Source organism: Somniosus microcephalus, chromosome 13 (assembly GCF_052327205.1).
Source record: "Somniosus microcephalus isolate GS21.2 chromosome 13, FLI_Smic_1.0, whole genome shotgun sequence".
Lineage (NCBI taxonomy): Eukaryota > Metazoa > Chordata > Chondrichthyes > Squaliformes > Somniosidae > Somniosus > Somniosus microcephalus.
The window spans coordinates 181378810-181406437 of NC_140999.1; the positions used below are offsets into that span (position 1 = coordinate 181378810).

General features: G+C 47.3%; 1 protein-coding gene across 3 annotated transcripts in view; it reads right to left on the reverse strand.

Annotated features, from left to right (window-relative positions):
- The window catches only part of zhx3b (zinc fingers and homeoboxes 3b), an 83393-nt gene extending 56728 nt beyond the window's left edge, over positions 1-26665 (reverse strand). Inside the window, exons 1-2 of one of the 3 annotated variants that reach the window (XM_086005720.1) lie at positions 26177-26665; positions 16588-16744 (exon numbers count right to left, since the gene is read on the reverse strand). The gene's annotated coding sequence lies outside the window, so the exon portion shown is untranslated. Of the gene's footprint in view, positions 1-16587; positions 16745-25338; positions 25880-26176 lie in introns of those variants that run through there. The other 2 variants (XM_086005718.1, XM_086005721.1) reach the window with 2 other exon arrangements.
- Positions 26666-27628: the final 963 nt, after the last annotated feature.

Below are 27628 nucleotides of genomic sequence, written 5' to 3' on the forward strand. Positions count from 1 at the left end.
CATTATCACATTGCAGTTTCTGGGAGTTTGCTGTGCGCAAATTGGCTGCTGCATTGCAAGTGACGGCACTTCTTAAAGTACTTAATTGGATGTAAAGCGCTTTGGGACGTCCGGCGGTCGTGAAAAGTGCTGTATAAATGCAACTTTTTTTTTCCTGGGTTTATCTATGTTTTTCTGCCTCTCCCAGGAGATTACATGGCTGCGGGAACAGGTCTAGGAAGTGTCGAGTCATGATCCTCCAGCCATCAGGAGTGTGGGGCAAGCTTGATGGACCAGCTGGTCTATACCTGCCCGTCATTTTCGAATGTTGATATATTTCCCTCCAAGCTCCTTTGCAACTTTGAACACTGTTGCTGGGCATTGCCACTACACGAAGGGTGCAGCATTGCGCTTTGCAAAGCCACAGCAAAGTGCTAATGCTGCTCCCCCCAATCCCTGAAGAGAACAGCAAAGCATAACCCCACCCAGAGCTGTATCCGCCGACGGGGTGAAAGGGATGCCTCACCCTCCCAATTTTTTCTGGCTTGTGTGTTATGCGCTCCCCCCCCCCCCCCGTGATAATGGACAGAACTGCTTGCTGTGCCTGCTCCCATGGTGCAGACAGCTCCAAATCAGCAGGACTGCACAGCTGACCAAGGGCAAGAGCAAGTGCCCCTATTCCCCACCCCCCCCACTAACAATTCTTTATCCAAGTTTAGGCCTCTGCTTCCACCCCCCCGCCCCACCCATGTGAGTTCAAACTAGAATCTGTTAAAACAGAAAACACAAGAACATAAAAAAAATAACAGTTGGCTATACGGCCCCTCGAGCCTGCTCGGTCATTCAATAAGATCGCAGCTGATCTTCTGCCTCAACTCCACTTCCCCGCCCTATCCCCATATCCCTCGATTCCCTTAGTGTCCAAAACTCTATCGCTCTCAGTCTTGAATATACTCAACGAGAGAGAATCCACAGCCCTCTGGGGTAGAGAATTCCAAAGATTCACAACCCTCTGAGTGTAGAAATTTCTCCTCATCTCAGTCCTAAATGGCCGACCCCATATCCTGAGACTATGGGCTCGACTTTGCCATTGGGGCGGGCTGGGGGCGTGTCAGCCACCCGACTCCAATTTGATCTGGGAAAAATATGCGATTTTCACCTAATTGGGAAATTGATTTCCAGCGTGTGGGAAGCCCTGGCCCACTTAGTCTTTCCATCCTGAAAGTCGCCTCCGATGACGTCATCAGTGCTGGTGGATTTAAGGCCTGCAAGCAGCCTTGTTTCATCTGCAGACTGCAAACCTTATGCCCTTTGCTGTGATAGATTCCTCCAGCCAATATGTCCAGCAGTAGGCCAAAGTCTGCACCAAGGTTCGATGATGCCGCCCTGCAAGCTCTGGTGGAGGGAGCAAGAGGAAATAAGGAGGTGCTCTTCCCTTCCTCAGGGAGGAAGAAGCCTCCCCAGCAGACGAAAGCTGTGTGGATGCAAGTGGCCCAGGAGGTCAACTCTTTGTCTATGTGCTGCAGAACCTGGCTGCGGTGCATGAAGAGGTTTCATGACCTTCTGCGCACTGGAAAAGTGTGTATGACTTTCCCATCACCCTCAATCTGATCCCCATTGCCTCTCCTCACCAGCACTCAGCTTTGACAACCCTCTTCCTCCACATCCCACTTGACACTGACATCCCTGCACCCTTACCCATTCCCTCTCTCTCTATGGTCACATTCACCTAACTATTCGACTATGCAGCCCTCACACTCCCTATCGCTGTGATGCTATGAAAACAACTTACAACACACAGTCTTGCCACCTCACTCCATCTTTGTCTCCTTCTAACCATCAATGATATGGATTCTCAACACTCATTCCTTCATTCTCACTCAAACTCCACTTGTCTCCCTCATTGCAGGAAAAGAGAGCTCACAATAAGAGGGAAAAAGCGAGGACAGGAGGAGGGTCACCCTCAGTAGCCCAGCTCACCCCCTGGGAGGAGGCAACCCTGGAGATCGTGGGAGTGGAGGAGGATGCGCAAGTGGGGGACAGAGATGGGTGCATCAGAGCAAGCTGATGACAGAATAGTTTATCATCTCTCTCATTGAAATTGCATGAGTCACTGATAATAATTCTGATGCTCTAACAGATTGTCTTCTGATCATCTGCAATATTCAATGTGCATGTAACCTTGGCCTCACATCTCTGACTTTCCTTTACTCCCCCACAGGACCATTGAAAGCCCCCATCCCCACTATCCAGGAGGAACAGCCTGAGCCTCCTCAGAGGAAGCTGCAACCTCTGACGGCGCAGCGTCAGCAGAATTCAGCGCACCAAGCACCAGCGCAGACACTCACACCTCGGTGGGACCTTCGCGAGATAGTGCAGTGTTGTCACCTGGTGTATCACAGCTCATAAGTGAGCATCAGCAGATGGTGGAGACAGGGACAGCAGTGGAGAGTCCTAGTCGGAGGGCGCAGGACTCTGCCAGCTCGGCTCAGCTGCATGCCGACCCAGCTGCATGTCGACCCTCTGCCTCCGGGTCCATCCAGAAGAAGAGCGGTGCTGGAACTCCAGGAAGAGGTGCAGGAGTCTCTGGCAGGTTTTGACTCCAGGGTCGCTGCGAGTGTGCAGCGAATGGAGGAGTCCATTGCTAACATGAGCAGAGCCTTTGTGGAGTCATCGGCGCATGAACGCATCACCACGGAAAGGATGGCAACCTCCGTGGAAAGGATGGCTACCGTAGAGGAGAGGATGGCTACGGCCATGGAGGAGCTTAGTCGCCAGGGTCGTGAAAACATGGTCATTGTTCAGAATAGACTGACATCTCTTGAGGAGCGATGGTCAGCTATTGAGCATAGAAACCAGACCTTCAGGCAAGTCCTCGGGAGTAGGACTTCCAGGACAGAAATGGGTCCTCATGGCCCCACTGAATTGCAGCAAGGTGCTGTCAAGCCACTTGCTAGCTCTGAAGTGGGGCTGACCCATGAGAGGGATGTTGGTGGCATACAACAAGGAAGTGGGGACTCCTCTCCAAGCGCTCACACGACCATGCCACTGCAGAGCCCTCGGTCAGAGCCCCACCAGAGTCCCCACCCAACTGAGATCAGCGTCTCAGCCCTTGCATAGCCACAGGAGCAGCAAACTGTTGCCGAGCCCTCAGAGGCTCACAAACCTAGAGGACGCCCGCCAAAGGTATCGAGGCAGGAGCAGCAAGTAAGTGAACAAGGGGCCTCCACATCTGCTGAAGCCACAGGAGAAGCACCACATAGGAGCACGCACAAGAGGACGATAATGCACAAGTAGTCACAAGGGTAGTCACTTGGGTGTAATGTGTTTATTTTTTAAATGCCATCACTTACTTATTGTCATAAAAAATTCTGATGGCAAACTGTTGCAGTTGTGGCGTGTGTCATTTCACAAATGGGACTTCCACATTGAGGGCTTAGGGCAACTTGCAATTGTCAGTATGGTGGTCAGAGTGATAGGAATCCGCAGGTTCTTGGCCATTGTCGATGGTCTGATAAGAATGTGCGAAGCAAAAGTGTTTGATTGTGCAGGCTAAGCAAATCTGGCCAAGATGAGTGCATCCCTTGCAGCAATGTGGTCGCGCGCTGGCGCCTTCTGGCCTGTGCAGCTTCAGGTGGGTGAGCAGCAGCTTGGAGCTCCTGCTGTTGCTCCTGCAGTTGGTGCTGCTGCTGTTCAGGGTTCTGCTGCTGCCGCGGCTGGCCTTCGTCCGAATCTGATGTCCAGGAGGAAAGGAAATAAATGGTTCCCATTCTTCTGGTATATCCCTCAGTTGAGGAAGCGCTCATTCAAGGTGGGGAGAGGGGTTTCCCAGGAGGTCACACTGGAGATGGGTGTCAGGCTCCAAACTTCCACAACAATGAGTAGGCCTGTTAAAAATTCCCCCAGACCTGAGACAACAAAGTTCTGTCACCTGCAAATGAAGATTGGTGAAAACTCCTTTTTAATGGTGGAGCTGCAGCTGATAGTCAGCAATCCAATTGTGAAGCCACCAGGTTTCACTGGCGTGTTTCAGAGGAGGCGTGAAGCGCGTGGGGAAACTGTTAAAATCAGAAAGGCCTCTCAAAATGGGATTATAGAGGCACTTAACTGGTTGTTAAGGGACTTAAGGGCCTATCCCGCCTCTTGGAGGCGGGATGGAGACGGGATCAGAAAACTCGCATATGGGAAAATTGCTCGGAGTCGGGATGGAGGCGGGATTGGGCCCGTCTGCCAGTTTTTGTGATTTTAACACCTCACCCGCCTCCAATCCCGCCTGGCAAAATCGAGCCCTATGACTCCCGAGCTCTAGACTCTCCAGCCCAGGGGAAACAGCCTCTCAGCAGCTACCCTGTCGAGCCCTTGTACGTTTCAATGAAATCATTTTTCATTCTAGTAAACTCCAGAGGGTATAGAAATGAAACTCTCTTCCATTAGCTCCCTCAGGAGGAGGAGGCCAGAGTGAAACGTGACTTTGGCTGAGAAATCAGTCATAGGGTTCCTCGTTCCCTCCCCCACCCACACCCCCGAAGCAGGTTCTGCGAATTGCACAATCAGATTCTGGGGTCAAGACGTTGTCAGTAGAAGATGGCATGGAAAATGCACATCACTCTCAGTTTGTCCTGTGATTCGAACCCCACCTCAGTGGGCTTTCAGAGAGCCATCAACTTATCAAGATTGTTGCTTCATGAAACCACAGTATGTCACTTTTCAAGAGACTTTGACTGGCAACAGGAAATAATGATTCAATTAAGAACAGCTTCCGAAAAGCGCAGCGAGAGATCGCTAGTTCTCACCAGAAGGCAGCGTTTCCTTTGGAGTCCAGGCTTCCCCACTCTGCCCTTTCCTGGTGCACAGACACACTGACCAGAGGCAACAGACCGCTGGCTCTGACTCAAGAATCTGCAAGGTAGGAATGAAGCAGCTCAAAATTTGCTTCTTACCCCAGATATGTGGTTGAAAAGCTCCAACAGTTACCATCTGATGATGTGTTGTTGTGATGATCTGGAATGTACGGCCTGAAATGATGGTGGATGCAGAGTTAATAATAACTTTCAAAAGGAGATCGGATATATACTTGAAAAGGAAAAATATACAGGGCTACTGGGGAAAGAGCAGGGGAGTGGGGACTAATTGGATAGCTGTTTCAAAGAGCCGGCACAGGGATGATGGGCCAAATGGCCTCCTTCTGTGCTGTATGCTCCTACTTGTGCAGTCTCTAAAATCTGCCTTCTCACATTGTTCCCACCATGTAGTAAAACGTCCCAAGGCGCTTCACTCGAACAAAATTTGACACCGAGCCACAAGAGGAGAGATTAGGACAGGTGGTGGGTCGGCCCAACTGCCTGTCTCTCCTCCGCGGCTATGTCCGCACCCGTGTGTCCCTGGAGAGGGAGCACGCGGTGTCCACCGGTACACTTGAGGCGCGCCGCGGCCAGCGGAGGGACTGGAGTGCACAGTCGACACCAGGAACAAAATCATGATTTATTTTAATAACTTTCCTTTTGTTTTACTTATAATTCGAAGTTTATTGTCTGCGCCTCTTTAAAAAGGGGGCCCTTTTGTTAATTTGATTTCAACTGATGACATCTCCTAATTGGCATTTTACAAGAGTTAGAACACAGTTGTGAGGGACAACTGAGAGGCACAGCAATAAACAACAGAGGAATATCAATTCATCGGTATTTCCTTTTAGAACATTTGGTATTACGCATCAATTCAGTTGAATACACTTCCCTTTAACATTTTACGAACTGCATTGAGCCGTTTACTGCGCACTCAGGATTATGGCTGGGGAAATTCATGTGGAAAGACTTCCCCTTTAACTCCATCTCAGAGCAATGCAGTAAGGACTTCCTGCCAGGTACGCAGTATTGGGTGAGGTTTGGTTATCTTGATCTTAAAATCGTATCTTTCGACTTGCTGCAACTTAGCAATCTATCACCTGAAGTTACATCTTACATCCTCCCACTCCCACCCACTTCTTCAGAACTGGCCAAATAACTGACCCTGCGCCCTGGTTGGAAGAGACTCGAGAGCTTTCCGGCTGTGACAGAAACAAACCCTATTTGTCAGCTTCCGTCTCTCTCCCCTCCTTCCTCGCCGACAGCTCTCTCCATTAGCAAATCAGAACAGAATAGGGACAACAGCAGAGAAATGGACTAGTATGGTCGCTGTGTTGGGGGGGGGGGGGGGGGGAAAGAGAGAATGAGGGACAGGATGAAAAGAGATGACAGGTTTTTCACCCAGATTTGCAGAGAAATTGTTCAAGCTTATTATCTGAGCAACATTACTACAATAAATCAGTCAGTAAAATAACAGCTCTTTACAACAGTACTGCACCAATGCTGCTAAACATGGCAGTTTCCTTTCCCACACTGCATTAAATACCGCACTCTGTGTATTGTGGCTCAAGTCATCTGTTCAGGCCTCTTCCTGGTTAAATCAGATGGAGTTTTTCAGATTTTCTACTGCACTGCATCCTTTGAAGAATGGTACTTTCCTCTCAAGACCCACTTTTTAAATAAAAGGGAATGAACGTGGGCAGGATTAATAGAGTATGAAGACAACTGCACCGAGGCACCAACATGGTGTTGCGTGGAATACAGACTGGTCGCCACCATCCCCCATTGGGGAGGGGGTGAAGAGAGAGGTCACCAAACTCAGCCATGGCATTGCAGAGAGGCAAAGCTTCTCCGCCGGGCCACTCGTGTTCCTCCTAGTGGTCAACCGCACTGCATCTTCTGCAGATGCTTGAGGGGAGGTTTCGTACTCGGCCCTCTAAGCCAGGGATATATCAATGGAGTCAGTGTGGAGTGGCGGCCAGATTGCTAATCATTGTAAATATTGCCACCAAATTTACTTTTACTTCTTTTAACAATTAAATATTTCTGTAATACTAGGCACATTTATATAGATCAACAACAACAACAACTAATGATGTATGCTGCAGGAACAGATATCCTAGTCGGCATGAAAGAACTGGCATTTATATAGCACCTTTCACAACCTCAGGGCATTCCAAAGCGCTTTACAGCCAATTTGAAGTGTCACTGTTGTAATGTAGGAATCACGGCAGCCGATTTGCGCACAGCAAGGATCCACAAACGGCAAATGAGACAAACCACTGGATAATCTGCTTTAGTGATCATAGAAGCAGGAGGCCATTCGGCCCATCGTGTCTGTGCCGGCCAAAAGAAAGAGCTATCCACCCTGATCCCACTTTTCAGCTCTTGGTCCATAGCCTTGTAGGTTGCGGCACTTCAAGTGCGTATCCAAGTACTTTTAAATGTGATGAGGGTTTCTGCCTCTACCACCTTTTCAGGAAGTGAGTTCTAGACCCCCCCACCACCCTCTGGGTGAAAGAAGTTCTCAACTCCCCTCTAAACCTCCGACCAATTACTTTAAATCTATGCCCCCCCCCCCGGTTATTGCCCTCTCTGCTAAGGGAAATAGGTCTTTCCTATCCACTCTATCTAGGCCCCTCAATGTTATACACCTCAATAAGGTCTCCCCTCAGTCTCCTCTGTTCCAAAGAAAACAACCCCAGCCTATCCAATCTTTCAGCATAGCTAAAATTCTCCAGCACAGGCAACATCCTCGTAAATCTCCTCTGCACCCTCTCCAGTGCAATCACATGTTGGTTAAGGGATAAGTATTGGCCAGGACACTGGGGAGATGTTCCCTGTCCTTCTTTGAAGAGCGACATGGGATCTTTTATATACAGCTGAGAGGGCAGACAGGGCCTCGGTTTAATGCCCCATCCAAAAGACGGCACCTCCGACAGTGCAGCACTCCCTCAGCAATGCACTGCGCATCGGCCTGAATCCTGCGCTCAACTCTCTCGAGTGGGACTCGAACCCACAACCTTCTGACTTGGAGATGACATAGAAACATAGAAGATAGGAGCAGGAGTAGGCCATTCAGCCCCTTGAGCCTGCTCCGCCATTTAATGAGATCATGGCTGATCATCCAAATTCAGTACCCTGTCCCTGCTTTCTCCCCATATTCTTTGATCCCTTTAGCCTCAAGAAATATATCTAACTCTTTCTTGAATATATTTAATGAATTGGCCTCTACTGCCTTTTGTGGTAGAGAATTCCACAAGTTCATCTGGGTGAAGAAATTCCTCCTTATCTCTATCCTAAATGGCTTACCCCTTATCTTTAGACTGTGACCCCTGGTTCTGGACTCCCCCGCCATTGGGAACATCCTTCCTGCATCTAGTCTGTCTAGTCCCGTTAGAATTTTATAAGTTTCAATGAGATCCCCTCTCAGTCTTCTAAACTCCAGCGAAGATAAGCCCAATCTCTCTTCATACGTCATTCCTGCCATCCCAGGTATCAGTCTGGTGAATCTTCGCTGCACTCCCTCGATGACAAGAACATCCTTCCTCAGGTAAGGCGACCAAAACTGCACACAATACTCGAGGTGTGGTCTCACCAAGGCCCTGTACAACTGCAGCAAGACATCCTTGCTCCTGTACTCGAATCCTCTTGCTATGAAGGCCAACATACCATTTGCCTTCTTAACCGCTTGCTGCACCTGCATGCAGGGCTAACACTGAGCCAAGGCCGATACCTTGCTAAATATCCCTTTTAAAAAATAAAAATTTGTTCAATTTTGATGAAAATAAATTAAATTTGTGGATCGCAGCATACAAAGCTCTCAGCTTCAAACAACGGACAAAATTTAAAAAAACATGTCCTGACAAAAAAGGACTGGCTCACAACAGGACCACATCAGGTTAGTGGAACTCAAAAAGACAGCAAGTTGACCTAACCACCATTTCATATTTAACACAAGGGAGAATGTTCATATTACCACCGCAGCACGCTGAAAGAAATATTCACATTGATATAGTGCCCTTGATAAGCACACCACATGACGAATTCTTTTTGCAATGCAGCAATCACTGGTTACGCAGGCAAACACAGCAGGCATAATGTGCCAGCAATATTCCACAAACATCAATGCAATTTAATGTTTGACGTGCTGCTGAAAGGTCATCGGCCCGCAACGTTGACTCTGTTTCTCTCTCCACGGATGCTGCCTGACCTGCTGAGTGTTTCCAGCTTTCTCGGTTTTTAGATGCCGTTAACAGCCGGGCAGCCTACTTTTTATTTGGCGTTATTGGTTGAGGGAGGAATGTTGACCAAGTCGTGGCAAGATCTCCCCCGTTCTGCTTCATAGAACAGCTGACATTTCCAGAAATGCCTTTTGAGATAGTAAAATGTCCCAAGGCGCTTCACAGGAGTGGCATGGGATCGTTTAACAACCACTGGATCAGACAGAAGTCGCTGCGCTGGTCGCAGGTCTTTATTACGAGAAAAACAAGTTTAACATTCCAACTCGAGGTCGAAGGTTAGTCATTTGCCTTTGGGAAGGTGGGGGGGGTTGGTGGTGAGGCTAGATATGAACAATTACTCAGAAACAGAAAGGGTTACATATTATTTACAGTGCAGAAACAGGCCATTCGCCCCAACTAGTCCATGCCGGTGTTTATGCTCCACACGAGCCTCCCCCCCACCCCTCCATCTCACCCCATTAGCATATCCCTCTATTCCTTTCTCCCTCACGTGTTTACCTAGCTTCCCCTTAAATGCAACTCTGCTATTCGCCTCAACCACTCCCTGTCGCAGCGAGTTCCACATCCTCGCCACTCCCTGAATTCCCGATTGAATTTAATTAGTGACTAACTTATATTTATGGCCCCTAGTTCTGGTCTCCCCCACAAGTGGAAACATCTTCTCTACATCTACCCGATCAAACCCTTTCATAATCTTAAAAGACCTCTATCAGGTCACCCCCTCAAGGACTTAATGACAAAAATAAACAAATTATTCCCTCTCAGTTCACTTATATGAAACATAAATGAAGGGTCTCGAGCAAACGGAGAGCAATTGTTTCCACAGCCTAATGTACACTTCAAAAGCTTTGGAATTACTGTAATATAGCCAAAATCCTCGGCAATTCAAAATACAGCTTTTTGCTTAAATAAATGAATCAAACAGGTTAATCTAAATTACAAATACAGTTCTTCACTATTGTGTCAGCTGTGGTTCAGTGGGTAGTACACTCGCCTCGGAGTCAGAAGGTTTTGGGTTCAAGTCCCATTCCAGGGAATTGCGCACATAAATCCAGGCTGACACTGGAGTGCTGCACTGTTGGAGGTGCCGTCTTTCGGACGCGACGTTAAACCGAGGCCCCGCCTGCTCTCTCAGGTGGACGTAAAAGATCCCATGGCACTATTTCGAAGAAGAGCAAGGAAGTTATCCCCGGTGTCCTGGCCAATATTTATCCCTCAACCAACATAACAAAAACAGATTATCTGGTCATTTTCACATTGCTGTTTGTGGGAGCTGGCTGTGCGCAAATTGGCTGCCGCATTTCCCACATTACAACAGTGACTCCACTTCAAAAGTACTTCATTGGCTGTAAAGTGCTTTGAGACGTCCGATGGTCATGAAAGGCGCTATAGAAATGCAAGTCTATCTTTCTTTCTTATTGATGGAACCTCAGCTAGCCCGTCAGTGTACTGGGTTATAAACTGCACGACGCGGGGGAAAATGCTACCCATGACTAAAATCTCTCTTGCATTTCCCCCCAACCCTCCCCCACCCCCACCGCGAGACAAAGAGGTGTCACATGGTGGAGGAAAGAGGGGCAAAGCTACCCTGGATGGCAATTAAAATCCCCACTACAAGCTGGCCAATGTGGTATTAATAGCTTCGAGCAATCTGCCCTGAGCTCGATCGCAGGCAGCCAGACCAAAGCTCGTGTCAAAACGACAGATGGAATGGTGTTTGAAGGGAGGAGAGAGTATTTTATTTTAGCAGAATCTGTCCCAACAGTCCAGTCCAGGTTTTGTGTGTGGGGGGGGGGGGGCATTGTGGGCTGGGGAAATGCAACAGTGGACATACAGATAGTTTGGGAATTGTAAATAGGTCAGCCTTTGAGCCTTTAAATAGAATTGCTAATTCCCATTTTAAATGAACAGCGTCATGTAACATCGTGTTGTAGCAGGCATTTCTAACCAATCGCCTGTTTAAATGAAAAAGAAAAGCGACAGTCAGAAAGGTTTAGTTGGGAATAGCGTGGAACTGGGTAATGATTTTAATGCAAACAAAAGCTTGTGGCTTCCTTCCCAAAATGTTAGCTGGAGCTGACGCCCCAGCCAGGTTCCCAGGAGTCGAGGCAGCGAGCCAATCCGGTTGGCTATTTTACAGGAAAGAGCCCGCCCACCTTCACTGTGTGCGCTCCCAAACCTGACCCAACACGATGGCTGGAATAACCACCTACTGCCAAGTGAGGTAGGTTAAGAACGTGGGCTTTTATTTGTTCACCCACTCCCCCACCCTTCCCAGAATATTCAAATGAGATATGATAATGAAGAGTTACTGGAAGACTGTTGGAAAGCTTGCCATAAACTGCACTTTGTTCAGCCTTCTCATTGTTCATGTGAAGTCATGAGGATCACAGACATCGATGGTTAAAAACAAAAATAAATGTACTATGTATACGTACAACTTGTACAGTTCACGTCAATCTCATCAATAAACTACTTGACAGTGGCCAGCATTTAAACAATACGAGATTTGAAAAGTTAATTTGCTAAGGTAGTTTATGTTTTTCCATTGACAGACAAAGGGATTATGGCCCAGTGATGCAGGAGTGACAAGACAACCAAATACAACAACTTGCATTTATACAGCACCTTTAACTTAGTAAAACGTTCCAAGGCACTATCAAACAGAATAGGGCACCAGGCCATGTAAGGAGATATTAGGACAGGCGACTAAAGGGTTTTAAGGAGCGTCTTAAAGGTGGAGAGAGAGGCAATGTTCCCTCTAATTTTTGGGGCCATTCAAAATACAGCGCATGCGCGGTTTTTACATTGAAAGGCCGGCCGCACGGGATCCCTGGAGCGCTGCACAGCCTTACAGGGAACATTGGAGGGCGGTAGAGATGCGGAGAGGTTTAGGGAGGCAATTGCAGAGTTTAGGGCCGAGGCAGCTGAAGGCACGGCCGCCAGTGGTGGAGCGATGAAAATCAGGGCAGCGCAAAAGGCCGGAATCTGAGCAGTGCAGAGATCTCGGAGGGTTGTAGAGCTGGAGGAGGTTACAGAGATAGGGAGGGGCGAGGCCAGGGAGGGATTGGAAAACAAAGAACATTTTTTTTTTTTTTTTTTTTTTTAAAAAGGCCAGTTGCCGGACCAGGAGCCAATGGCGGTCAGCGAGCACAAGGGTGATGGGTAAATGGGACCTGGTGCGAGTTAGGATACGGGCAGCAGAGTTTTGGATGAACTCAAGTTTACGGAGGATGCAAGGTGGGAGGCCGGCGACGAGAGCAAGTGCTGACTGATAATATTTTATTGCAAGAGTACACTGACTAAGGGCAGTGCGTGGTGCGGGACTGAGCCATGTAGATGAGGAAGGTCTCAAGATTTAATCCCTCAGGTGCGTTTCCACCATTTACAAGGCACAAGTCAGGAGTGTGATGGAATACTCTCCACTTGCCTGGATGAGTTCAGCTCCAGCAACACTCAAGAAGCTCAACACCATCCAGGACAAAAGCAGCCCGCTTGATTGGCACCCCATCCACCACCTTAAACATTCACTCCCTCCACCACCGGCGTACCGTGGCTGCAGTGTGTACCATCTACAAGATGCACTGCAGCAACTCGCCAAAGCTTCTTCGGCAGCACCTCCCAAACCCGCGACTTCTACCACCTAGAAGGGCAAGGGCAGCAGGCGCATGGGAACACCACCACCTCCAAGTTCCCCTCCAAGTCACACACCATCCTGACTTAGAAGTATATCGCCGTTCCTTCATTGTCGCTGGGTCATAATCTTGGAACTCCCTACCTAACAGCGCTGTGGGAGTACCTTCAGCGCACGGACTGCAGCGGTTCAAGAAGGCGACTCACCACCACCTTCGAGGGCAACTAAGGACAGGCAATAAATGCCGGCCTTGCCAGTGACGCCCACATCCCATAAGTGAATTTAAAAAAGTTAAGCTGCTTCTCATATTGCACCAGACCCATTTCAATGTGGACCGGGGTTTATAAAAATAAAAAGGGTCTTCTCGGTGACCAGCCGTAGCAAATCTGGTGATGCCGCTGGATTTTTAAGACCCATAAGTCGGGAGCTGGTGGCTTCAGCTGATCTTGGCCGGGCTGGCATTGAGATTGCTATCACCCCCAGCACCCCTTCCCCTTCACATGGCACCTTCCCGTGCAAGCGCAGGAGATGCAACACCTGCCCTTATACCTTCCCCCTTCCCACTGTCCAGGGCCCCAAACACCCCTTCCAGGTGAAACTAGATTCCAGGTGCAATCTAGTATACTGTATTCGCTGCTCACGTTGCGGTCTCCTCTACATTGGGGAGACCAAACGCAGATTGGGTGGCCGCTTTGCGGAACACCTCCGTTCAGTCTGCAAGGGTGACCCCGAGCTTCCGGTCGCCTGTCACTTTAATTCACCGCCCCATTCCCACTCAGACCTCACCGTCCTCGGGCTCATGCATTGTTCCACAGAAACCCAGCGTAAGCTCGAGGAACAGCACCTCATGTTTCGATTAGGCACTTTACAGCCTTCCGGACTCGATATCGAATTCAACAATTTCAGATCATAACCTCGGCCCCTATTACATTTTTATATATATTTTTTATCCACACCTTTGTTTTGTGCCCTTCCCCCTTTTTTTCTCTCCCACATGGCAGCTGTCTCTCATTCTGCCTGCGCATTTCACACCTGATCTAGAGCCGTCTTTTGTCTCTTTACTAGTCCCATCACCATCTCGTCTTGTTTTGAATACCTCTTAATGTCTCTTCACTTCCCTTTTGTTCTCTCATCCCCATTTCCCAGCCCCCAAACTGGCCTTTTAATCTGTTTCATTTCCTGTGTTTTTCAGTCCTGACGAAGGGTTTCGACCTGAAACGTTGACTCTATTTCTCTCTCCACGGATGTTGCCTGGCCTGCTGAGATTTTCCAGCATCTTCTGTTGTTATTTGCTACAATTGCTCTCGGGTTCACAGACTGAATTGGGGGGGGGGGGGTGGAAAGAGAGAAGAATAAAGCAAGAGGAGCCATGACTTCCACTAGAAACGCAATCCAGTGACACCTTGATGGAATGTATGTGGGAGCTGGGCGATGCCAAAACGGAGTTGTCTATGACACCCACAATCAACCAGCCTGCCAATACCTGATGACTAGGCTCCCTTATGAATGGCCACTTGGATGGGTGAGGTGAAGGCCTGTAGAACTGGGCTGGCCCCCAGTGTAAGTCACTGTTTTCAGAAGAAGGGCAAACACCCATATTGAATGCAAAGCTACTTGTTGGCTGTTATCTGGTTAACACAGCACTGTGCCGATGGTTGTGCCTTCACGAAGGCCTCAATAGCGTAAAGCACTGACCATTCTCAGGTGACAACAAACAACCTGATAAATATCTGGAGTCCCCTCTACGTGTGGTGACTCCCCACCTAACTCAACAATATCATATGGTAGCCCTACCCACAAATCAAACTTATTCACAATGCAAAGGTGCAAATGACTATAAATGTGTCTCGAAGATGATAATGCAGGAAACCAGTTTCTGGGATCTGTACATTTTTGCCTCAACCAACAAAATAGCGACAGAAAAACCAACACTGCAGCTATCACTATCGAGAAAGTTGGCATCTATTTCTAAATTAGTTTTAAGTAGAGAAAAGACCACAAGCACTTTACCATGTTAAAATTACAGAGCCTGGCTCTACAAGAGCGGAGAACTCCAACATGCATTACAGCAAATACAACCCCCACCCAACTCTCTTCCCACTCCCCACCCATTCAGTCCAAATCTGAGCAACATAAAGTGGGGGCTAATACTTCCCCACAGAGAAGGAAAAGCAAAGACATGGACAGCCAAAAAAAAAGCCCCCCGCCACCCCATTCTATTTATTACATAGAATGTACAGCACAGAAGCAGATCACTCGGCCCAACTGGTCTGCGCCAGTGTTTATGCGCCACATGAGCCTCCTCTTGAGCATGAGGGGATAGGGCGGGAAAGTGGAGTTGAGGTAGAAGATCGACCATGACCTTATTGAATGGCGGAGCAGGCTCGAGAGGCTGTATGGCCTACACCTGCTCCTATGTCTTATGTTCTCCCACCCTACTTCACCTAAAAACTCTAACATATCCTCTATTCCTTTCTTCCTCAATGTACTTATCTAGCTTCCCCTTAGACACAAAAGGGGTATGGGGAGAGAGGGGGAATATGGTATTGAGATAGAAGATCAGCCATGATTATATTGAATGGCAGAGCAGGCTCGAATGGCCTTTTTTTAAATGTTCTATCTATGCTAGTCGCCTCAACTACTCGTTGTGGTAGCAAGTTCCACATTCTAACCACACTATGGGTAAAAGAGGTTTGTCCTGAATTCCCTGTTAGATTTGTTAGTAACCATCTTATATTTATGGCCCCTACTTTTGGCCTCTCCCAATGTAACACTGAAGGTTGGAGCACTAATCTATGGTGGAACAATTACAGCGAGGCCCTGGAGCAGCTCATCAGCCCACCATACCAAGGAGAACACTTAGCCAGTACTTCTGTTTCATCTCCAATTTTGCAGTCGACAAAGTGTCTGGTACAGCCCAGCTGCAGCAGGATGTTCGAGAAGACTCTTCGCTGCCTGACACCCCAGCTTCCTAAAAAAAAAATCAGGAGCGAGCCGAGATCAGGGAGTGGGTTTCCAAATGCTGACAGATGCAACCCTGGAAGATGAGACACTGCGAGCTGAATAAATAGACAGGGTGTGGCACAAGCCCTGTAAACGCACAGGAACATGCAACACTTACGGAGGAAAGCCTGTAGCAGCTCGATTCCCGACGCAAATAAACCCTTAGGATGACTCAATCCTTTCACAAACGTCATGGCTCACTTGGGCTTCACAGTGCCTCTTGCACAACCTTTTTTTTTTTTTTAAATGCACATAATGGTATTCTAAGAGTAATTGAATTGATCACACTATCTGGACATAGTCTTTGGACACAAGGCCTCCTGCTTTAAAGGTTAACCCTTCTGGGTTAAGCAGCAGGCAGACTCTGCCAGCGTAACACATTATAGTGTTGTCAGCCGTGGCTCAGTGGGCAGCACCCTCGCCTCCGAGTCAGAAGGTTGTGGGTTCATAGTCCCACTCCAGGGAATGGAGCACAAAAATCTAGGCTGACACTCCAATGCAGTACTGAGAGAGTGCTGCACTGTCGGAGGTGCCATCTTTCGGATGAGATGTTAAACCGAGGTCCCGTCTGCCCTCTCAGGTGGATGTAAACGATCCCATGACACTATTCCAAAGAAGAGCGGGGAGTTAACCCCGGTGCCATGGCCGATATTTATCCCTCAATCAACATCACTACAAACAGATTATCTGGTCATTGTCACATTGCTGTTCGTGGGAGCTTGCTGTGCGCAAATTGGCTGCCGCATTTCCTACATTACAACAGTGACTACACTTCAAAAGTACTTCACTGGCGAAGGCAAACAGTCGCCCTGCCCCCACCCCCACCTCCCCCAGCACAGCCAGTTACAAAGTCACATTCGCAGAAGGTTGAAAGTGGGACACCTGCCTGTAGGTTTGGGTCGACAGTGGTGCAAAAGGAAAGCAGCGACACTCAATCCAGGAGCTACGCCTCCTTCCAGCTCCCAGACCTGGAATCAGGTACGGAGATACGATCGGCAGCAAGCCTCAGCCCACCATATCCTATCTAGTAGAGCGCCTCGCACCTGGTACAGAGACGGGGAAACATGGTCAGGTTGAGGGTGGGCAGTACAGCTTTCCCGCATTGAATTTAAAAAATATAAATACGACTTCATGTAACAAACAGACCCCAGTCTGTCAAATTAGGTAACCACACCTCCCCCCCCCTGACCCTGAACACGGGGGCCCCACAAGGATGTGTGCTGAGCCCCCTCCTCTACTCCCTCTTCACCCACGACTGTGTGGCTGTTCACGGTTCCAACACCATCATCAAGTTTGCGGATGATACCACGGTAGTAGGCCAGATCACCAACAACGATGAGTCAGCCTACAGGGAGGAGGTCCAGCATCTCGTGAAGTGGTGCGCCGATAACAACCTGGCCCTTAACATCAAGAAAACCAAAGAAATCATTGTGGACTTCAGGAAGTCTAAAGGCGGAAGTCACACCCCCATCCACATCAATGGGGCTGTGGTGGAAAGGGTGGACAGCTTTAAGTTCCTCGGAGTCCACATCACGGAAGACCTCTCCTGGTCCCTCAATACCTCCTCTCTGGTGAAGAAGGCCCAGCAGCGCCTATATTTCCTAAGGAGGCTGAAGGGATGTAACCTGTCACCCCTGATCCTCTCTAACTTTTACCGCTGCACAATAGAGAGCATCCTGACAAACTGTATCACAGTATGGTATGGCAGCTGTAGCTACTATGACCGGAAAGCCCTGCAGCGGGTAGTCAAAACTGCCCAACGCATTACCGGCACCCGGCTACCGACCATAGAGCACATATACCAGAAACGCTGCCTACGGAGGGCACGGTCCATCATCAAAGACCCTACCCACCCCAGCCTGTTCGCCCTCCTGCCATCTGGGAGACGCTACAGATGCATTCGCACCCGTACGACCAGATTTAGGAACAGCTTCTTTCCCAGGGCTGTCATCCTACTGAACTCCACAAATAAACTCTAAAGCCTGCACATCTGCCAATGCACTTTATTATGGTTATGTTTATGTTAATGTATTACAAGTATGTTGAATGTTTAAATGTCTTAATCTAAATGTACACTCTCTGGAGCCGCAAGCCTACATTTCGTTGTACTGCACTTGTGCACTAACAATGACAATAAAAGTTGATTTGATTTTGATTTGATTTGAAAAGCAAGTAGATTTTAGTTTAATTGCTTGTCAACAATAGAATTGCAATACGAGCACCAAGACCAAAATGAATTGCTTTTTAAAGTATGTTCAAAAGATCAATGGCCCAGCTTGGCTCATCCATCTAGAAAGAGACACTCCAAGATTTTTGACCCATTGTCCTCCATAGAAATCTGTTCCATGTGTTGATCACTCTCCGAGTGAAAACTTTCCCCAAAACCAGTTGTAAATTTGCATTTCATCAGTTTGTACCTACTCTCCCTCATCTTACTATTACGGTTTATAAAAATAGCAGCCCCAGGTTTACGTTATCTATACGTTTACACAGAACTTACAGCACAGAAACAGGCCGTTCGGCCCAACTGGTCCATGCCAGTGTTTATGCTCCACACGAGCCTCCTCCCACCCTACTTCATCTAACCCTATCAGCAGATTCCGTTCTCCCTCATGTACTTATCCAGGGACTTCAGCACACAAATCTAGGCTGACACTCCAGTGTAGTGCTGAGGGAGCGCTGCTCTGTCGGAGGTGCCGTCTTTCAGGTGAGACGTTAAACCAAGGCCCCCTCTGCTCTCTCAGGTGGACGTAAAAGATCCCATGGCACTATTTCAAAGAAGAGCAGGGGAGTTATCCCCGGTGTCCTGGCCAAGCTTTATCCCTCAATCAACATCACTAAAACAGATTATCTGGTCATTATCACATTGCTGTTTGTGGGAGCTTGCTGTGTGCAAATTGGGGGCCGCGTTTCCCACATTACAACAGTGACTACACTCCAAAAGTACTTAATTGGCTGTAAAGCACTTTGAGACGTCCAGTGGTTGTGAAAGGCGCTATATAAATGCAAGTCTTTCTTTCCCCTTAAATGCATCTATGCTATTCGTCTCAACTACTCCCTGTGGTAGCATGTCCACATTCCAACCACTCTCTGGGTAAAGACGTTTCTCTTGAATTCCTCATTGGATTTATCAGCGACTAGTTTTGGACCCCCCCCACAAGTCAAAACATCTTCTCCATGTCTATCCATTTTAATATCTATATCTATGGAAGGTTCCCTTCTCAGTTGCTTCTTCTCAAGACTAAAGAGCCCGTGTTTCTCCAGCTAGTTAAGTCAAAATTATTCAGAATTCATCATGTACATTATCATTACCAGGGGACAAGCACTGAATGCAAAGCAGCCCTTGTGGACTATATAAGTGAGCACAATGTGCTTGGACAAGGGGAGCACAAAACAGCTGAGAGGTAGACACAGTACTAAAATGGAAAGAGGCACATAAAATGGGACAAGTTACTCCACGACTAGTAATTAGCATGGTTAGATCAGCACGCGATTTTAAATAACCATTTGAAAGACATTTGGTCAATGTAGAAGAATGTGATTTCAATATAGATCATAAATCAACACACTGGAAGAAACTCTGGCGTCAAACACCAAAGGGAAATCAGAAATCTGGCAACTTTTCCACGCTGAGCGAAACATAAAAACAGGCACCTCTTCCCCTCCCCCAATCCATGCTCCTCTTCCCCTCCCCTTTCCACCGCATTGCCCCCCCCAAAGCAGATGCCAAAGGGCCTCTGCACCACCTCCTCCCTGGCCAAGTCTAAAGTACTGTACAGTTTAATACAGTAAGTGATGGGGGGGGTGGGGGAAAGAGAAGGTTAAATATATTTACAATTGGTTAACTCATTAGTGATATAGCTGGTTGAAGATATTTGGCATAATTCCCATCTTTTGGACACAGTATGGTTGACCCTTTGTACCTTCTGACGATTTTGTACCACTACAATTTATACACGGTTAAAAATTTACAGAGCCCCAACTAGAATTTGCCTGAATGTAAAGATTTTACAAATAAAACTCAGCCGTAAAGGGTCTCTTCCAATTAATAATAGTGATCACAGGAAAATAATTACATTCACTTGAGAGTGACTAAAAAAAATGCAGCCTACATTACAATCAGTACATGGAGCATGAACCGCTCGAAAAGGAATATTAACAGATGTGCGGAATTGACGGGGAACCACAGAAACTGGAGGGGGGGGGGCGGAGAATCTGAACTGAGGATCACCCCCTCAACCCACCCTATGGAACAAGTGTTTTAGTGGATCAGCCTATTAACGCTGGCTCCTTGGCTTATTGAGATCCTGATGGTCTTTTTCACATCTTTAGCCATAGGCACACGCAAGACAAAGCTTTTCCTAAAAGACGTCAATAGCTCCTTGAACGGACTGGTGGATAAATGGACCGCATGCTGTGCAGCTGAGCCAAAGAGGTCCCAGGTTCAATCCATGGCCTGTGCCGACTGGACTCGTCAATGGCCAGAGGAGCAATGGAGGCAGTACAATCAGCCACAGTGTCCCCAGACTACAGCGGGGGTGCAGCAGTGAGTGGGAGGAGCGGGGAGAGAAATGAACCAGGGTTTCTGTTTACTCATTATTGTCCGGTCATTTCTACTGGAGTGCAGGCACGCGGACATGATCCAGCTGGACAATGAGGTCCGCTGTGGTCCAATGGCCTGCCGGCATTCACCACCATGGCTCGTAGAGTGAAGGATTGAGCGAGCGAGGAAGCTTAGCACAGTCCGAGTCAGCATGCTCGGAGGGGAGGGAAAAAAAGAAAATCCATTAAAAAAAAAAGTTTTTTTTTCTTAAAATCAAAGTTGCGGCCTTCTTCCATTAAGGGCTGAAATCTCAACCAGTGAAAAAAAACGATTTGTTTCTTTTGTCATTTGCTCAGTAATTTAAAATGTTCCATGAAATACAAAACAGCTGGAAGCACATTTAATTATGCAACTGGAATGCGTCAATAAAAACTACACAAATTGTGGAGACAGCCTGGTTTTGAAGTAACTTTTTTTTTAAATCCCAAATCGACAGGCCTAAAAATGGATGAACGCATCGTGACAGTAACGGCATAAAAAAGCCTCAAGACGATACAGCAGTCATTTGGGAGAGCTTACATATTCAACGCCGCACTGAGACTAGCTCGCAAGCACTGGTGATCCTCAAGCAAGCCCATTAAAACAGAGCCTTTGGGAAGTGAGCAGGGGGGTGGGGGGGGGGGGGGCGGAGGAATACAAGCCAGGCATAAAAATCAGCAGAAAGAAATGACGTGGGTCACGACAGTCATCGAAGCCGCCACAGCGTGCAGCAGATATGCCTGCACGCTCGCCAGAGCCCAGCTGCCCACCCTTGTAAACCGTAAAGCACGAGGACAAGAACATCGCTGTTTTTCCAAAAAAACAAATCTGCTGTTCAGAGGCAAAATTGGGAACAGACATTTTGTTCAGAATTCCCCCAATGGCGACATCATAAAGTTCGGCTCCAGTAATAACATCAACTGGGAGGGGAGGGGAGGGTGGGGAGGACTGATGTTGCCCACAGCAGCAGTACTGGGTGATGTCACTGCCAGGAAGGGAGGGGATGGGATGAGTCTACACAGAACGACCATCCCCAACTACCCCCAGCACCGCAGCTATAAAGCACAAAGGGGCAGGAACAATAGAAATGAACAGAAATATACGATATAAAATCTGCAGGCAAACACAAAAAGCGTAGCTGAAACCCACCACTGAGTGCCGAGTTAACTCTCTATATTATTAAGGATTCTGTGGCAACTCAGGAGGGTACAATATTCAGTGAGCTCCCCCAATGTCCTAGCTTATAACTTAAAAACTGAAAGCAAAAAAAATCTTAGTGCTGCGTGATTTTTAAAAAAAAAATGAAAAGCAGTTGCCCTGTGCAATTAGGATGATTGCAGCGATCGGAATCTTTGCTTCTCAAGGCCACCCCCTATTGCACGTAGTCAGGTGTTGGAGCAACCGGGAAGAAACTTGCAAGATTCTCCGAGGCTTCTCCTTCTGGCCTCTTGCACGTCCTCGATTTTCATCGCTCCACCATTGGCGGCCGTGCCTTCAGCTGCCTGGGCCCTAAGTTCTGGAATTCCCTCCCTAAACCTCTCCGCCTCTCTCCTCCTTTGAGATGCTCCTTAAAACCCAGCTCACCTGTCCGAATAACTCCTTTTGTGGCTCGGTGTCAAATTTTGTTCGACAATCGCTCCTGTGAAGCACCTTGGGATGTTTCACTACGTTAAAAAGGTGCTATATAAATGCAAGTTGTTGTTGTTGAGGCACACCCATGGGAAGGCCCATGTTTTACAGGTCTACAGCTAGCTGCCATAGCACCCAAGGGGGCATACAGCAACAACATTTATATATCGCCTTTAACATAACCTTAAAATTGGAGTTAGGCCATTCAGGAGTGAACCAGGAATCACTTCTTCACGCACGTGTTAGTGGAAATCTGGAACTCTCGTTCCCCAAAAAGCTATTGAGGCCACGTCAATTGAAAATTGCAAAACGGAGATTTTTTTCAGTCAGGTTATTAAGTGATATAGAACCACGGCAGGTAAATGGAGTGAAGATACAGATCTGCCATGATCTAACTGAATGGCGAAACAGGCTCAAGAAGCTGAATGGCCGACTCCTGTTCCAATGTTACTTAGTAAGCACAGTAGAAAAGCAGCTATAATATCCCTCACCCCTCGCTTTAAAGACACTTTTACAATACATAGCTCCAGTTAACGGGGAGAGAGGCTGAGTCTCTCTCTCTCTGTTGCAGTGCATGGGGTAAACAAGCCCAATTCCCTTATTCCAATGGCATCGCAGACCCACCAGAACGTGGGCTGTGATTTTGCCGTCAGGATAAGGTGCAAGTTTTAACAATGTGATGTGAGCAGTTGGCACACGGACATTGTTCTGCTGTATCCAAACTACTGAAGCTCCAAATGCACAAGTGCCACTAGAGTGACAGAGAGATGTTAAGGAGAGGTCTTAAAAAGGTAAGTCTGTGCTCCTCCTACTTCAGGACTGAGCCAAGGGCTGGACTCAAATAAAACCTTAATCACTCTACCCTCTCAACAGGCTGTCTTTTTACACTTTGCATGAGATGAAAGAGACAAAGGAGGGGAGGAGAGGAAGGGAGAAGAGAAATGGCAAAATGCAAGAGTAGAGCAAGGTGGGGGGGGGGTGGGGGGGAGATAGTCAGAGGCAAGAAACAACTGGTGGGTGACCGAAGAAACATAGGACAATAAGAGGAGCAGAAAGAGACAGAACAGTGGCAATTGCGGGTGAAAAGGGGCAAGGCAGGACAGAGGGGGTGGAAGTGAAAACAAGGATGGGAAGTAGAAAAAGACACACAATGGAGGATGGAGAAAGAGACGTACATAGGAACATGACGTACATAATGAGAGTAACAGAGAGCCATACACAGAGAGTGGCGAGAGCGGGGGGGAAGAGAGAGACATAGAGAGAGAGTGGGGGGAGAGAGAAGAGGGAGCGAGACATACACAAAGAGAAAAAATATACACACCGAAAAAGAGTGGAGCAAGGGAAATACACAAAAGGAGAGAGTAAAACGAGACAGAGAGACACACACACACACAGGATGGGAAGAGTTATCAGTATATTCTCTTATATGAAAATCACCCCTGTTCTTTATTACTTTGTAAATTATCCCTCCCTCCAAAACATGGTTAATGTCATTACATACACAAACCTAACTGCAAGCAGTTCAATGGGATCTGGGCAAAACATTACATCACATTAAAATTTTCCATGGCAAAGGGGCTTGGTGTCAGGTATGAGATCAGCACTCCACCCTGCCTCCCACAGATGGAATGATTCTGTTACTTGCTGCTCAGCTGAAGACTGTATCCACAGGGGGGAATCCTGATGAGAGTGTGGCGTGCCCAAATCAGCCTTGTGACAGCCCCACATCCACGACTCTAACAATGGGCCAATGTTAGGGTGGGGTGGAGGAGGCCGGTCGGTCTGCTTTGCTACATTTCATTTCTCCCTGTTTCTTTGTGACACAGAGGGGAACGGACAATCCAATAAGGCAGAGGGGGGAAGGGGGGGAAAACTTTAAAAAAGTTAAACCTGTATGCTTAAATAATCTATCGGATTTTGAAGAGATCAATCTGATTAAACTCTCTCCTATATAAACTCCACAATTTTTGAAAATATATTTGTGAACTGTATCTGTTGGGGGAGTCCAGTTAAGAGAGAGTCAAAATAAGTTTGTTTTGATTTAATGTGAAAGTATCAATCTGACTCCATGGGAAATGGGAAGGCAATGTTTAACAACAAATAAATGTGTTGAGAAACTGCTTTTTTAAAAAAAAATGGTTTTTTAAAGATGGGAATAGAACTATTTCAGTATCTTTGCAAGCCTTTGTAAAAGTAAAAAGATAGTACGTCTTGTACTTAAAATAAAAGCCCCAATTTGACTGCAAACATCAGTTCTCAGACTCATTTCTGAAGCTTGATGTTCGGGTCCACTAAGCAGCCCTATGAGTCACTGGTGCTTTAAGACGCATGTGCAGTTCGGAAATCCTTCTCAGTCTTGATTTACAGTAGGCCAACGCAAAGAAGAAAACAAAGAAACAGACCCTGTCCCTTTAAAAAAGTAACAAATAGGATGCTCTCCATTTCGAAAATTACATGAACCGGTTTTTTTTTAAAGTAAGCCATTTAAAACAAATGTCAATTTTTACAAAATAAAAGTCATCTTATTTTTCTCGCTAAGAGATCTGCCCGATTTTTTAAAAAGACAATGTTTAGCTAGATACACACACAGATACTGCCATCCAAAGATTACAATGTTAAATAGCAACTGTAGTATTTCATATGGTTAAGACTTGCTAGCATGTTCCTTTTAAAGATAGAGCAAATAAAAGACATGGTGTGTGTGTGTAATGGAACATGCCGGCAAGCCACAGACTGTCCCCCCGCTACAGACACGCTGAATGGACAGTCATCTCAGCGCTGGTCCGTTTCAGTCTGGTCAATTTCAGCCTCAGAAACCAACAGCAGCGCGTTCAATTTCTCTCCTCAACTCCATTCACAGATCGCAGCCCCCCCATTAAAAAGAGAGGGGGGGGGGGAAGATTAATACTACTTCGCCAGTCCGGGGCGGGGGATACATTATGTATTTTAAATAAATATAATTTCATGTATATTTTTAAAGGGGGAAGGGGGTGAAGAGAAAAAGAAATAAAAAAGGAGATTGCAGTAGAACCGGCCTAGTTTAATGCCGAGGACACTCTCGCAAGTTACCAGGCAAGGGGGGAGAGAGAGAGACCGTGAGACGGTGCCCAGTCGGAGCGTTCATTTCACCCCTTTCGGTTCGTTACATACTCGCTCTCTCTCTCTCTCGCTGTGGCTGTGCCGCCATCTTATTTGGGTTACTTTCCTCCCTGGGTCTACGTTGCCTGTGTGTGTGTGTGTTTTGGGTGGGGGTAAAATAGATTGAACAGGAGCAGAGAGAGAGAGGGAGGGAGACAGACAGACACACTCACACACGGGGGGGTGAAGGCTTGTGGCTGGGCTGCAGAGAGAACTGGCAACATTGTAGCGCCGTCTAGAACGTGGCAACAATCGAGTCGCAACAGAAAGTAGCAAAAGACAACTCACCCCCTCCGCGAACCAGCCGCTGCCTCCTCCTCCTGCTCCTTCTGCTGACTGGCGTTTATATTATTATTATATATACACATATATATATTTAAAAACACTGGCTCCTTGAACAAGCGAGAGAGAGAGAGGCAAGCCCCCTCTTTTAGCCGCTGAATGTTGCTCCTGTGTGTGTGTTTTTTGAAGAAAAAAAATCTGGTCGCATGAAATGAGTAATAATTTTCAAATTAAAAATAAACACACACACACAGACAGACAGAGCGAAGGACGAAACGAGAACGATTCACACATACAACCCAAAACCCCATCGGACGCCAGAACGCCGACACACGTGATGGCCAACGTCACCAACCCCTTTACGAACGATGCAAACTAGTTTGGAAGTTGCTCATAGTGAGGGGGTTTCTGCAGCCGGGGGTTCGGGGCTGCTCCCGGGGCAATTGCAGTGGGGTTGGGGTAGGACGGCGGCGGCCGGAGGGATCCTGTAAACCAAAATCTACCTGTCTATATATCTCTATTCCAAATTAAAACACCAACACCACTGGATTTCATTTTTCAAGATGATCTAAAATCCACTGTGAATGTCCTCTCCCAATCCCCCAATCATTTTGACATTAAATGTCACAACTGTTCCGGCTCTTCTTACATTCCATTCCATTTCTCCCTGGCCCAACACAAACGCCACAAGTGCTGCATTTTTTTTTAAACGTGTCCAATTTTTTTTATACAAACGTGTTGTTCCTCTTTATGGGCCGGTTATGAGTTGAAGGTGGGCGTGGGATTGCTGTCTGCTGGAAGAGACCAGAGGGTGTGCTGTGTGTTTGAAATGAGCGCCTTGTACCTGTTATTCTTGCTGCTGATGGTCCCTTACTGTTGAGTGGCTGCTGATCGCTTTCTCTCCAAGTGGCTGACGGTCGTGTCTCTGTATCTGCCCCCCTCCCCTCTCTTGTTGTTGCCAGATTATTGTTGATTTCAAAGGGATTTCCCCTCCCTCTGTCTTTAAAGTCTCAGAATTAACGCTGGGAATTCCCTCTGACACCGGTCGTCTCATGCATTCCCGAACGTAAAACACAAAGTAATCTCGCGTATTATTTCATCTCGTCCTGCTCGCCCAGAGGTCACTTGCATTCGCTGCCGACCGCAGTGATTCCTTTTGTTTCCTTTACTAACCTTGAGAATAGTATCTGTTAGCGGAAAGGTCAGGAAACCGTTATCAAGAAAAAAATGCTGCTCTTAGCCTGTTATGTGTCAAAGTAAACACATTTAGTAAAAGCGAGATTATTTTTGGTCCCTCTGCAAACGATTATAATAGCTTTAATTCTTGAGGTAGGTGATGATACCGTTCCTCTGTAACCATTGGGTAGATATTATACAGTTGTTGATCTACTAGACAACGGGAAATAAAGTGAATAACGATTAGATGCAAGATGAATGATAAATGGCTATTAACGAAAGACAATGCAGTCAAGTCAGAAGGTTGTGGGTTCAAGTCCCACTCCAGTGACTTGAGCACAAAAATCTAGGCTGAGACTCCAGTGCAGTGCTGAGGGAGTCTTTCGGATGAGGCGTTAAACCGAGGCCCCATCTGCTCTCTCAGGTGGACGTAAAAGATCCCAAGGCACTATTTCAAACAAACATAGAAGATAGGAGCAGGAGTAGGCCATTCGGCCCCTCGAGCCTGCTCCGCCATTCAATGAGATCATGGCTGATCATCCAAATTCAGTACCCTGTCCCTGCCTTCTCTCCATATCCCTTGATCCCTTTAGCCTTAAGAAATATATCTAACTCCTTCTTGAATATATTTAATGAATTGGCCTCTACTGCCTTCTGTGGTAGAGAATTCCACAGGTTCACCACTCTCTGGGTGAAGAAATTTCTCCTCACCTCTGTCCTAAATGACTTACCCCTTATCCTCAGACTGTGATCCCTGGTTCTGGACTCCCTCGCCCTCGGGAACATCCTTCCTGCATCTAGTCTGTCTAGTCCTGTTAGAATTTTATAAGTTTCGATGAGGTCCCCTCTCATTCTTCTAAACTCCAGCGAGTATAAGCCCATTCGACCCAATCTCTCCTCATACGTCATTCCTGCCATCCCAGGTATCAGCCTGGTGAATCTTCGCTGCACACCCTCCATGGCAAGAACATCCTTCCTCAGATAAGGCGACCAAAACTGCACACAATACTCAAGATGTGGTCTCACTAAGGCCCTGTACAACTACAGCAAGACATCCTTGTTCCTGTACTCGAACCCTCTCGCTACGAAGGCCAACATACCATTTGCCTTCTTAACCACC